This window comes from Scyliorhinus canicula, chromosome 5, assembly GCF_902713615.1.
Source record: "Scyliorhinus canicula chromosome 5, sScyCan1.1, whole genome shotgun sequence".
In the NCBI taxonomy this organism is placed as follows: Eukaryota; Metazoa; Chordata; class Chondrichthyes; order Carcharhiniformes; family Scyliorhinidae; genus Scyliorhinus; species Scyliorhinus canicula.
The window spans coordinates 35,737,107-35,751,000 of NC_052150.1; positions in this window are offsets into that span (position 1 = coordinate 35,737,107).

Below are 13,894 nucleotides of genomic sequence, written 5' to 3' on the forward strand. Positions count from 1 at the left end.
TGGTATATGAATTTCAGCGCGAGTGTGGTGCTAGGTCCATAGGCCACAGGCCCCAATGACTGATGGGTGGATCGTATCAAATAGCACGTCGCTTCAACTGTTCACACTGGGCAGATTGCTGACCGTACTCAACCAGCCATTTCAAAACTCAGAACATAATGTCTAAGGTTAGATGTGATTCCGTGATTGGAAAGCACTTGCTGAGCAACCCCGAGCATGCTGAGTTACACTAACAACCAATTTAACATTGTCAGATAAGCTCATAATATAACTTATTTATACTTACTAGAAGCTACACATGTTCATACACAGGGATGTGTCCTCTGCAGGAAAAAGGAATACACCCAGGCATTGCACCAGTTTTGAATTAAACAACAGTGTGGGAGACACTAGTGTGGAATGTTCAAAAATCCCCTTGAGTTAATGGTTATGAGTTTGCACTTTGGAACAGTTACAGAATGGGAAAAAAATCCAAATGGTCTTGGAACAGCAGCCTGTCTGTGAATCACACCCCAAGAGATATTAACATTTAAACAATAGCCTGAGACTGTGTTCAAGCATGGCCTCTCCACAAGCCCCCACAGTGGAGCCAACTCCAGATTCGGTGTGGGGATAGTCCACAAACCCAATTAACTCCTCCATCCCAACAAAGGCCCAGTAACAGACAGTCCCATCAAACCATCTACATAGCTTACCCACAACATCAGGACAATGGGCCAAGCAATCAACGCCAATTCAGGTCATCCTGGAAGCATAGTGCAAGACAAAACCAAGTCAAGATTGGGCAGATATGAAATGAAAATCGCTTATTGTCACGAGTAGGCTTCAATGAAGTTACTGTGAAAAGCCCCTAGTCGCCACATTCCGGTGCCTGTCCGGGGAGGCTGGTACGGGAATCGAACCGTGCTGCTGGCCTGCTTGGTCTGCTTTAAAAGCCAGCGATTTAGCCGAGTGAGCTAAACCAGCCCCAACCAGATAAGCCATCCTAGCAACTATAATATGGGTGGAGGAAGGCATGAATTCAGTTTTGTTTTTTAAGGAAAGAAAGGGGTGAGGTCCAGTTCCAGCAGGAAGATTCAAGCTTCGTTATCCAGGTACATCGAGATCGGGCCTGATGAACAAAGAGCCGACATCAGCAACGGAAACCTCACCAGAGAAACAACGAAGGGACACATCCCAACTGACCTGGAATGCAGCCAGGGGCTTCAACGACGTCTGGGATACGGTACCTCCAACCTGCAAAGCCAAGGGGGAACTACAACCGCATTTTGGAAGCATCTGCCCAGATCACAGTGGTGACCATAGATCCTGACACCCCAAGCCCAATCTAGTCAGTCAGGATAGGGAAGTAGGAGGTTGGTGTTGGGGTTTTTTTTTGCTTATGATATATTGTATTTGCATGTTCCCTTCTTTCTCCCTCACCCAGTTTGTATTATTGTAGTGTTAGTTTGGTGATTTCATCTTGTTTGAAATAAAGTTTTCACCTTGCATCAGAAACCTTGCCTGTCTTGTTACTCACACACTGCTAATAAGTTCTGAGTACAGAACCAGGGGCAGGCACACCTCGAAATGCTCAGGGTGTCACACGGGCTAGAAATAAGCCGTGGGAATGCAGACTCTCGCAGAACCCCCTACACTAGTTCCCTGGTGCATTATCTATGGCAATGCCTCAACCAATCAGAGTCAACTTGCTAATCAATCAGCACCCTTTTCTCATGCATATAAATTGTTGCTCCCTTTGAAATTTGGTGTTCTTGCATTTGTCCAGCTGAGTGCAAGATGAAAAGCTTCAGCAGCATGTCTCTTTTTTCACCAATACCCAAGTTCTGTACTACCAAGAAAAAACAATTTCTCCTTCTTTATTCCCACTTCATAATTTTGAGCACTTCTATTAAGTCCAATCCCAACTCCTCTAGTCTCTCCACATAATCAAAGTCCTTCATCTCTTCTATCATTCCAATAACTCGCTTCCACACCAAGACATTGACATCCATTACACTATTTATATTGCATATATATCACAATTAAGTTGTTGTACTGGCAGTATACTTGGGTTGAGGTCTGATAGTTATATTTACATTGTACAGCATATTAATTTGGGTCAACTTGGCTCAGTTGGTAGCTCACTCGCTCTGGGAAGCAAAGATTGTCAGGTTCAAACTCTATTCCATGGACCCAAGCATGTGGATTAGTTATGCACAGCAGTTGCCAACGGTAATTGGATGTATTTCTGGGGTTTAATCACTTAAATGTCCTCCATCAAGTGCCCCGCCCTGTCAAGCAACATTTCATATCCAACCCCAATTCTTTAATGCCTGCAGGGATGTTTCTTCTGTGTTGCTTGCAGTATTGAAGATTAATCTTTACTGCCTAGAAATTTCAGGACTATTGTGGTAACCCTACTCTGAACCTCAGTACAGTATAAGGGGGTTCAGATGAAGTATAAGTCTTATCTGCCTGTTGTGCCCCTTCATAGGGGCCTATGGGGCCTCACGGTAGCATGGTGGTTAGCATCAATGCTTCACAGCTCCAGGGTCCCAGGTTCGATTCCCGGCTGGGTCACTGTCTGTGTGGAGTCTGCACGTCCTCCCCGTGTGTGCGTGGGTTTCCTCCGGGTGCTCCGGTTTCCTCCCACAGTCCAAAGATGTGCGGGTTAGGTGGATTGGCCATGCTAAATTGCCCGTAGTGTAAGGTTAATGGGGGGATTGTTGGGTTACGGGTATACGGGTTACGTGGGTTTAAGTGGGGTGATCATTGTTCGGCACAACATCGAGGGCCGAAGGGCCTGTTCTGTGCTGTACTGTTCTATGTTCTATGTTCTATAGCAAAAACAGTGACTGGTCCTGGATTGCATTTCTCATTTAATCAATACCACCGGAAGTTAATTAACTGGTTATTTTTCTCATTCCTGTTTGTGGGATCATCTAGTCAACAAAATGGCTGCTCCATTTGCCGGCATGATAATAGTTACTGCATTTGAATGTATTGGCTGTAAGTGAAGAGAAAAGATGAAGCGCTTTTATAAAAGGCCTTTATGTTTTTACTGAGGACATGTGGGGTGGTGATCTTCACCATGAATTGAAACATGTGAGAAGTCAGTGAAATAGCCGCAAGGCCTGACTCATGCCAGTATCAAGAGGCACGAAGCCAGTGTAGGCAGGCCCAAACCACTCTCAGGTTCAGACTTTAGCATAATTACGTGAGTGCCTGGCAGCTTACCACGCCAAAGGTGGGGTGGGGGGGGGGGAATCTGACATCTCCGTGAGCCAAGCCATCGATAATAGAATTAAGGAGAGGAGTGAAATCCGGTGGCCGACAATAGGCTGCAGCATTGTCATGGGGCCATCAGGAAAACGACACCACAAAACATCCCCCAAGTATGATTGCAGGTTATTGTTGGAGCAACCTCGAGTGGTTAGGCCGTTAATTGCCTGGTACACGATAAAACATGCAGTAAAAACCTAAGAGCAGTATTTTACCCTTCATGATCAGGGGCGCGATTCTCCAGAAAGGTTTCTCAGTTTTGTAGCGAGTGGGAACTGCAGCGAGCTTCCCGGCGCTCGGCCCAGCGAGGTCGGCAGTGCTATTGAATGTTAATTGGTCCACTTAACTGGGCCTCACGGGCTTCTCGACGCAAAGTAAGGCTTGCGAGCCGATTCGCCGGCACTGTGCTTGCCAGCCCCCCACTAACAAGGTGGAGCAGCACTTAAGCAGCACTTGCTGAGCCAACCCCAGCCAGTTCGCAACAATGCTGCCCAGGACACCAGCCCCAAGATTCGGGGAGGCTCCTAGATGCAGTGGAGGCCAGGAGAGATGTCCAGTTCCCCCGAGGAGCATGTCCTGGAGGTGACCGGTGTGGCTGAGGATATGGCAGTCACCACCTGGAGGCTGGCGGATGCCACAGAGGTGAGGAACCACCAGGTTACACCGGTGGACCCGTCAAACGTGAGTTGCTATTCCCTTACTGACTGACCCATCCCTCCCACTGACCACATGTCCATTCTCCTGCAGGTCCTTCAGCCGACGGTGCCAGTCCATCCCGGGTGGCCCCCTCTCCAGCCTCCCATGAGACCACCTCGGAGGGTAGCTCCAAGGATGCCACCATTATAGTCACAGCACAGCTGTCATCCCACCCTCCACCAGCGCAGATGCACACACTTTGGTGGGAAATGTTAGTTGTCAGGCTTCTGGGGCACAATCTGGTGAGCTCCACACTGCTGCTGATGTACGTCAGGTGGAGGCAGGAACCCCCGGGCGAGACAGCAGTTAGAGGTCTGCTGGATCCCAGGACCCAGCTGGGTCCCAGCCTGATGCTGAGCCTGTGGAAGAGGTTATCCCAGAGCTGATGGAGATGTTAGGGAGCGCCCAGGAAATTCAGTGGGAGATGTCAGCTTCACTCCAGCAGATCTATAGCCCCTTGGAGGAGTCCCAGAGGCTACGGGCACTGCAGATGTCACCTGCAATGGGTGGCACTGAGACCAACGCTGCTTGGGTGGCGACCGCAGTGGAGAGCCTGGTGAATGACATCGGCACCATTAGTGAAGGTGTCCAAGGCGTCTCGCAGTTGGTGATAGCCATGGCTGAGGGTCTAGGCAGAATTTCGGACTCACTGAGGAATGTGACCCAGTACTAGGCTGACCGTGATGAGGTTATGTGGGACATGCTCACTCTCGGATGGGAATGGCTAAAGCTCTGTGGAGCTGCAAAACATGGCCGATTCACTGAGGAGCATTGCTGAGGGTATCGACACAATGGTGCAGACCATGGGGGACTGCCAGGGCTGGAAAAGCCAGATAATGCAGGGCAGTTGGGGTTTGAATCAGCTGCCCCTCCATCCTATGGGCACCGACCGGGAGGAGGGGGGGGGGGGGGGGGGTGCTGCATGCCTGGGGACACACCTAGACATTGTTCCCGAGCTGGGAGAGCAAAGCACATCGAGGATCACTGAGGGCACCATGGGAAGGGTAAGGGCATGCAGGGGTGGGTAAGGGGTGAGGGGGCTGGGAGTGTAGGAGTGGGGAATTGTAAAACACAATAAACACCTTTGTGCATAACTAGCGTGATGTCTCTGTCATTTTCTTTCTCAATGCGTGCCAACCTCCGAAACCTTGGTTCATCTCTCCAGGCAACGACCCCCCAAACCCCCACCCCCCACAGCAGTCACCCACCCTCCGACCGTGGACATGTCTCCACAGCTGTGTCTCATCCCCCGGGTGCTCGGATATTAGCTGCTGCATGTGTGGTGTTGCCTCCCACAGTGCTCAAGTACAATGTCCAGGCATCACCGTTTGATTGGGATGCGAGGCAATGACTCCCCACATGCGACATGACCCGCCCACACACGGGAATCCATTTGGGTTGTGTGAAGTGCTCATTTAACTGCGGTCGGAAATTTTCTATTAGCGATAGCCTTCAGTCGCAAAGCTAGAGGCCTCGGTGGGGTTTATGAATGGTCGGTGGGGCAGACGGGCATGAACAGGAGTTGCCCCCAGCGGCACATGCACAGCCTGCTACCCTGTCCCCCCACCCTCCCATGGCAGCCTATCCCTGCAGAGGGTCCCCCATCCCCAGCCAAGGGTCCCCAACCCACTGCCGAGCACTGGGATGGCAAGCCCAGCGTCCCAGGCCCTTTGCCTGTGAGCAAAGATGGCTACTCACCTCCTCGGCTCCTCGCTGAAACCCTTCCGCCAGGTCCATGTTTTTCAAAGGGAGTACTAATTGGCGCCAGTGTGACCACTTGCTGGGAGGCCGCTGAACGACTGGAGTTGGACATGGGATGGCTCTCATTAATTGTATGGAAATTGGGCTTACGGGATGATAATTGGTTTCTTGCCACTCTACGGCGAGATCCCGATTTTGCCTACGGGAGTGGGCCGGTTGCATTGCAAACTGTTTCCGGTTTCTCCCGTTATTCATTGGCCTCGTTTTGCTTGAGCAAGAGCATAAGGAGGCTGGAGAATCGCCCTCCCAGGACTGTTAAAGCCCAAGTGCAGCGTTTTCCAAGCCAACCGTCGCAATAATCAGCGATTTTTGGTATAAGTAGCTGTATAGATTCACACCTAGTGAATGTTCTTGGGGCTTCTCCCACTCTGCCACTGTAACTTTGCTGGAAATTTGATAGGAAGCCAAAGAAAATACACCCCCAATAAGATGCATGCTCTGTTCTTCTGGGGGAAAAATAAAGCCACAGTGGTTCAGTGATGAAGAACTCACCCACTCTCTTGTAGAGAACCCAAATAGAAAAATGCCAATGTGCCTGAGTAATGTCTATTTTTGGTGAATGCTTTATTTTTAGGTAAACAAATTGATTTACTGGTTTGAGACAGCAAGATAAGGATTGGGATGTTCAGTAGGGCAACATATATGAGGTATTAGGATAACACAAGTCTTTTTTTGAGGTTGTTGAGTTTATCTAAGTCTACCATTACCACCAATCTTCATTACATATACAATTCTAAATTGGTGCTACATATGCACACTCTGCTACCATGGTGGGTGGCACGGTAGCACAGTGGGTAGCACTGTTGCTTCACAGCGCCAGGGTCTCAGGTTCAATTCCCGGCATGGGTCACTGTCTGTGCGGATTCTGCACGTTCTCCCCTTGTCTGCGTGGGTTTCCTCCTGGTGCTCCGGTTTCCTTCCACAGTCCAAAGATGTGCAGGTTAGGTGGATTGGCCATGATAAATTGCCCTTAGTGTCCAAAAAAAAAGGTTAGGTAGGGTTACTGGGTTATGGGGATAGGGTGGAGGTGTGGGCTTGAGTAGGGTGCTCTTTCCAAGGGCCGGTGCAGACTCGATGGGCTGAATGGCCTCCTTCTGCACTGTAATTCTATGAATGAAATCTATGAAGCACAAACCGACCAGGAACTTTATATTCTATAATGATCCACCAGAACCATTATTTCAGATAATGTACTCAAATACAGAGATACATATTCTGGTGTCCATTATGTTGTCTACAGTTTCAAACTCCAAAATAGTACCTTCAATATTCTCTCCTGTTAATCACAGGGATTACAGCCTCAAGTTTTGGAAGGCCATAATTAGGTTAGAAGTTGGGAGGTGGTTTTTCCCATGGAGCAGGCTATCAACTTGTTCAGTGAATGGAGATTTACTGAGTTCCTTTAAGTGAGAACGGCACCTTTTTCTGCTTGAGGTGGGATAACCTCGAATAAAAGGTAGTTACTGCAGGACCAGAGTTAAACTAAATTAGATTTGGTTGCCTACAGTGGCCAAAGAGGAAATGTCCAGATTTTTTCCCCACTAATTGGCTCGTATTTTTATTCCTCCCAGGATGTATTTACATAGAATTTATAGTGCAGAAGGAGGCCATTCGGCCCATCGAGTCTGCACCAGCTCTTGGAAAGAGTACCCTACCCAAGGTCAACACCTCCACCCTATCCCCATAACCCAGCAACCCCACCCAACACTAAGGGCAATTTTGGACACTCAGGGCAATTTATCATGGCCTATCCACCTAACCTCCACATCTTTGGACTGTGGGAGGAAACCGGAGCACGCGGAGGAAACCCACACACACCGGGAGGATGTGCAGACTCCGCACAGACAGTGACCCAAAAGCCGGAATCGAACCTGGGACCCTGGAGCTGTGAAGCAATTGTGCTATCCACAAGGCTACCATGCTGCCCTTTCTGATGGCATAGTGAGCACATACATTGTGACACATCTGGCATCATATTTGTGTTAAACAGGCTGGATAGACGAGAAGGACTTTCCTATCCGTCATTATTGGTCTGCCCATGTTTATATGGCAGGGTTAAACTGCAATGATCACCCCCCCAACATCTTCTCATAAGCTACAATGCCACTCCGGTAGATGTGGTCATCTGTTAGTGGACAAGTTAGCTGTTATTTTTCTTCATTACAGCAGTTACTACGCTTTAAAAAGTCCCTAATTCGCTGTACGGTACTTTCAGATGTCTGAATTGATCTGTTTTGTTATCGTTACCTGTGATGTGTTGCTTGGACACCATGATGCAGTCTTGTTGAAGTTACAAAAAAGTCTTTATTAACATTACTGAATTATGTACATATTTACAGTCAAGGGTAATGGTATGGAGAGGACTGCATACTAGATCCTTACATGATGCTATCTAACTCTAGATTGGCCTTAGCTCTAGACCTTGTGCCTTCTTATATAGCCATATAAGCGGTACTATATTCAGTCCCATGTTAACCCTTTTAGATACCAAATCCTTCTATTATACTACTGTGAAAAGTGCTATAAAAATACCTGCCTCTCTTTCCTTAAGAGTGTAAATTACATATCAGAGCCTGAAAATGACAAGAAGAGGAATATCTTAAATTCTGCATATTCTTGAAGTGGTGGGAAGCACTTTTACATCCCAAAATATGGATTGCTACTTTATTCAATGCATCTCAAATTACAGAAGCATCGGGAGTTAGCCAAGAAAGCTCTGAAGAAGAAAGGAATGGATGGAGGCCCAGCCTTGCATCAGCCTAAACCATGCTCGAAAAGATTAGTAAAATTCAATAAAGGTTACTCTGCCCTGAAACAAAACCTGGATGAATCTTTAGTCTATTTAGAGCATCATGTTGTTTCTTTATAAGTAAGGGTGTTCAGAAGGGAAGATATTTTAATACGCCCCTGTAGTGATCTCCGTATGTTTATGTACATAAAGGGTTAATGTGTAATCAGTAGAACCAGATGACCACTAGAGGGCAGTACAAACAGAGATATAAAAGGCAAGCTCATTCTGCTCCTCCCTCTCTTTTGGGCATACTGTGACCAGGACAGGAGTATAGATTAGCTCAGAGTGATTAGTGTAGTTAAACATAGTTACTGTCTTTAGATCTAGTTAACCTTTCTACTAGTATTAATATTAAAGTAAAGAACTCACGCAATTATTGTTCTAGTTACACAATAAACCTTTTGTTACTACTGGACGACTTTGAGTCTTTTTCATCAAGATTCAGAAAACCTCATCAGCAAAAGCATTGAGTAACAAATATTACATTCAGTAGTATATCAAAACATACGACAGAAGTGTAACAAAAGAGCCCTAAGTGTCGAAACATTCAAGAGGGCAATGACCTCTCGGCACTTTATTTCTTCTGTTGGCTCACATACATAGTATTCAGTAGTATCAATAAAAAAGATGATACAATATGCCTTTTACACCAAACTTCGCAAAGAAGTGTTTACAAAGTTCTCTCTATACATCAAAAAAATGGACCAAAGCTTTGAAGGTTTTTGTTGCCATCCCGGTGCAAAGATTGGGAGCACAGATGGCTACAAGGACAGAGGTGATTACGGATAGTGTCTGATGTGTTGGGTAAGCTGGGTCTATGTGGACTGCGTTTGATGCAGTGTAGAGAGAGACAGGCTTCCAACACTTGATGAGATGCAACACGATTTTATTTAACATCTAACTATATTACATGCTTAACTGTGGGTTGACACTATGCTGACTTGACTGGAGACCTGAGGCTAGCCTGACCAGACTAACTGACTACCACATGGTGTTTGTACTAGCTGCTGCTCATGAGCTCTGACTGTCTCAGAGGCTGGATCCCAGGAGAGCGGGAAAACTGGTGCCCTCTGGCTTTATAATGGTTGTGTCCTGTCTGGTGATTGGCTGCTGTGTTCTGTGTGCTCACTGGTCATCCTGTGTGTCAATCATTGCCTGTCTGCACTCCATCATATACATGGATATATATTATGACAGTGTACAATCCAAAATGGTGTCAGGAACACGAGCCTGAATGATTTTTGCATCAGATGTCAGTTTGGCAACCTTCCAGGATTATCCAGGCGTTTCCTGGAATTCAAGATGAATCTCCATGACACTGACATGAACAACCAGGGCTGGGAGAGAAAGCATAAGAAATAAAATATGGAAAATGCTGGAAAAACAAAGCAGGTCTGGCAGTATCTGTGGAGAGAGAAACAGAGTTAATGTTGCAGTGATATGCATAAGCAATTGTACCTGTAAACATGTTTGACCTCTGACCACCAGGTGGCAGGCATGTTATACCATGTGACACTGTAACCTCGGGGGAGTCTGTCGTTAGTTGTGTTCGCGATTGTTCCAGTTTATATTAGTTTCCAACCCACAATTTGTTATACAAACTGTGGGTTTGGGGGCGGCATGGTAGCACAGTGGTTAGCACAGTTGCTTCACAGCACCAGGGTCCCAGGCTCGATTCCCAGCTTGGATCACTGTCTGTGTGGAGTCTTCAAGTTCTCCCCATGTCTGCGTGGGTTTACTCCGGGTGCTCCAGTTTCCTCCCACAGTCCAAAGATGTGCGGGTTAGGTGGATTGACCACGTTAAATTGCCCTTATGTGTCCAAAAGAGATTGGTGGGGTTGCTGGGTTGTGGGGTTGGGGTAGAGTTCTGGGCTTAGGTAGGGTGCTCTTTCCAAGGTGTACACTCGATGGGCTGAATGATCTCCTTCTGCCCTGTAAATTCTATGAATAGATTTGACTAGTCTAGAACTAGATGCTCTTCGGTACGCCGACTCAATCATTGCCTCAGTACATATTTGTACATAATAAACATTTCGAGTCTGTCAACACAGCATTAACTCTGTTTCTCTCTCCACAGATGCTGGTAGATCTGTTGTGTTTTTCCAGCATCTTCTGTGATTAAAAAATATCTATTTTTCAGTTCTTAATGAACACTTTATTGGCTACAAAAATACTGGAGAAGGGAAAATGGCTGTTTCATGGCAAGTCAAGAAATGGCCAATTGCAATGAATGAAGAGTCTGGGCACTTTGCAATTGGATGCTGTTGTATGTTGGACAACTAATGATTGGAGTGCGGAGATGTGGCGCAAGGCCATGGTCATGTGATGAAGCCTGCAGGAACACGTCCAAGCACAGTTGGCAGTTCTAACCAGAAATGTTCTGAAAGGGTGTTGGACAAATATACAGCACACTCCAAGAATGTGGTAATTGAAAAGCTGAAAGGAAAGAGTGTGTCACTCAGTATCATCGATTATCCAAAGCAGCGCTGGTAAACAGGAAACCTTATTTTATAAGCTAAAAAAAAATCTGCTGGTATTGCATCTTTAAAACCTTCGACAAACATGTCCACTTAAACATGTCTTCAGTATAATTAACTTTCTGAGTAGGGGTAAATGCAGGAAGAATGCTATGTTTAGCTGTGCGTTTTTATTTGGCGCGATCATTAAGGGTAAAATAAAAGGTCAGGAAAGATTGTTGAGATTGTTGAAATGTTTTGAATCATTGGCAGAATCGCACTTTGTGGCATGTTTCCTGTTTTTGAGAAAGCTTCCCTCAGTGATGACCTCTGGCTGCTCCGGGAGGAAAGTTTCCATGTCAACTGATGACTGATGGGCCTATTCTTTAATCAAACTTTTATCGAAACTAATCTGGTATGGAAACTTCACTTAAAGGGACAGCCATCCATTAGCACAACCTTCTCAATAAGCAGTGATGAATTCTCTCACAAATGTAGCCAATTTACAAATTGACAGGGGATGCTAGCCCGTGAACATGCGCTACTGAATCGCTTACTAATTGTGCATTTCCACAAAAGGATGAACAGGACCCTCCAAAAAGCCCAAGGTAAACCAAAGGGCCGGGGTGAAAGTTGTGCGGTCATCATCAGAACCACGTGGAATAAAGGCCAGATCGTGTGACAGTTGTGCACAACAAGGCAATTGGGTACCAGCCAGTATGTGGGATGGGGATATATGGGGACAAGGGAGTTAGGTGTCCCGTGACATGCCAGTAAGGTCCGACCTGTCATTCAAACACCATGTGAAGCGGAAGCCAAGAAGATTGCAGGAGCGCAGAGCGGCCAGTCCACTGCAGACAGTGATGTTGGATTAGCCAGGCAGCAGAATGAGAATGCCTCCAACCTGGTGTTGAGACATGGGCACTCTGCAGGCTTCTGTGAAACTTTGGTTTCTTTCCATTTGAGTTGTTCTCCATTGCAGGTCGTCACCATAGGCTGAGAGGCTCAAGTCCAAGGAACATAAAGACACCACCTCTATTGGTGAAGACCAAGAACACCCAGAGGATGCACCATCATCTGCCTCTCCCTCATCTTCCCGCAGTGCAATTATGGCCTTTCCATAGGTGACATGCCAAGGAGACTGGTCGAGGTTACTGAGGATCATGAGAAGTGATGTACCATTCCTGCACTCATGGTTTTGCCACTGTAAGTAAGGAACAGAAGATGGTTCAAAATAGCTTCAGTAACTTATGTGTCAGTGCAAAACCTGTATCCTCGGGGGCAATCATCCCTTTTCATCCTGCAGAATAAGGGTCCGCTCCCCTTGGCTGTCCAGGTTTGTAAATGGGAGCTGATGGTCAGGTAGGTGTCTAATTCCTGGGCACAGCGTTTCAAGTTGAGGTTGTCTCTGACAGCCCTGGTATGTCTTATCATAGGATTTATAGTGCAGAAAAAGGCCATTCGGCCCATCAAGTCTTCACCGGCTCTTTGAAAGAGCACCCTACCCAAGCCCACACCTTCACCCTATCTCCATAACCCAGTAACCCCCCCCAACACTAAGGGCAATTTTGGACACTAAGGGCAATTTAGCATGGCCAATCCACCTAACCCGCACATCTTTGGACTGTGGGAGGAAACCGGAGCTCCCGGAGGAAACCCACGCAGACACGGGGAGAACATGCAGACTCCGCACAGACAGTGACCCAAGCCGGGAATCGAACCTGGGACACTGGAGCTGTGACGCAATTGTGGTAACCACTATGTTACCGTGCTGTCTTCATTGCCCTGGCATCTTGGAGAGGAGCTGCAATATCTCTGTGTTCTTCTTCATTCATGGCAGTCTATGACATTCCCGGGCACCCTCTGTATGTGCTTCACTGAACCAGTCAAGGCATTGCTGCCAGATTTTCAGCAACCAGTGGTCTGCTCTATGATTGCCATAGTTAGTCTGTGTGCTTTATAGTAACACTCCACCATGGGACCATGGAAGGCATACTGGTGACCATGAACCATGACCTGAGGGGAGAGCCCTTGTCACCCAGGATTGAACCCTGTACTTAGTCAGGGGCATCAAATAATTGTGGCAGCTGGGTGTTGTGTAAAATGCATGAGCCGTGAGAGCTCCGTGGAAAACAAGCACACACCTGCGTATTTATTTTGCTTTGTTCACATAGTTGAACTTTTGAGGAAGTGAAACCCCTTCTGATTTACAAATGAAATGAAATGAAAATCGCTTATTGTCACAAGTAGGCTTCAATGAAGTTACTGTGAAAAGCCCCTAGTCGCCACATTCCGGTGCCTGTTCGGGGAGGCTGGTGCGGCAATTGAACCCACGCGTGCTGGCCTGCCTGGGTCTGCTTTAAAAGCCAGCGATTTAGCCCATTGTACTGATTATCTGCAGGAATCCCTAAAGGCCACGTGGGTGCCGTCGATTATACCCAATACCCGTGAGAACCATGCAATCGCCCTGAAGCCAACTGCTCTCGCAGCTTGGCAACATTTGTTGTGAATCATTGAACAATGCCATGGTCACCTCCCATATGCATCTATGTGTTGCAGCCTGGGAGATGTTACACATGGAGCCCAGGTATTATTTACTGGCACAGACACTTAGAGCAGCAAGCACCTTCAGGGCATTGGCACTGCGTTCCCTCCAAATCCGTGGGTCTGCAGGTCTTGTTAAAGAAACTGTCTCCCAGGACAGTCCCAGCTGTCCCAGGCATTGCCTCTCAGACATCTGGAGATAGCTGCTATGCATTCTGATCAGCTGCTGAAGTATCAATGCTTTTCGTGACGATGACAGCCCTAGTTCTCCCTGACGACCTCTCCCCTCGCTGATGCCAATGATGGCCTTGGGCCAATGTTGTTCTATGACTATGGGCCCCCCTCTGGCAAATCCCCTCCACTGCCCAAACTTGCACAACAT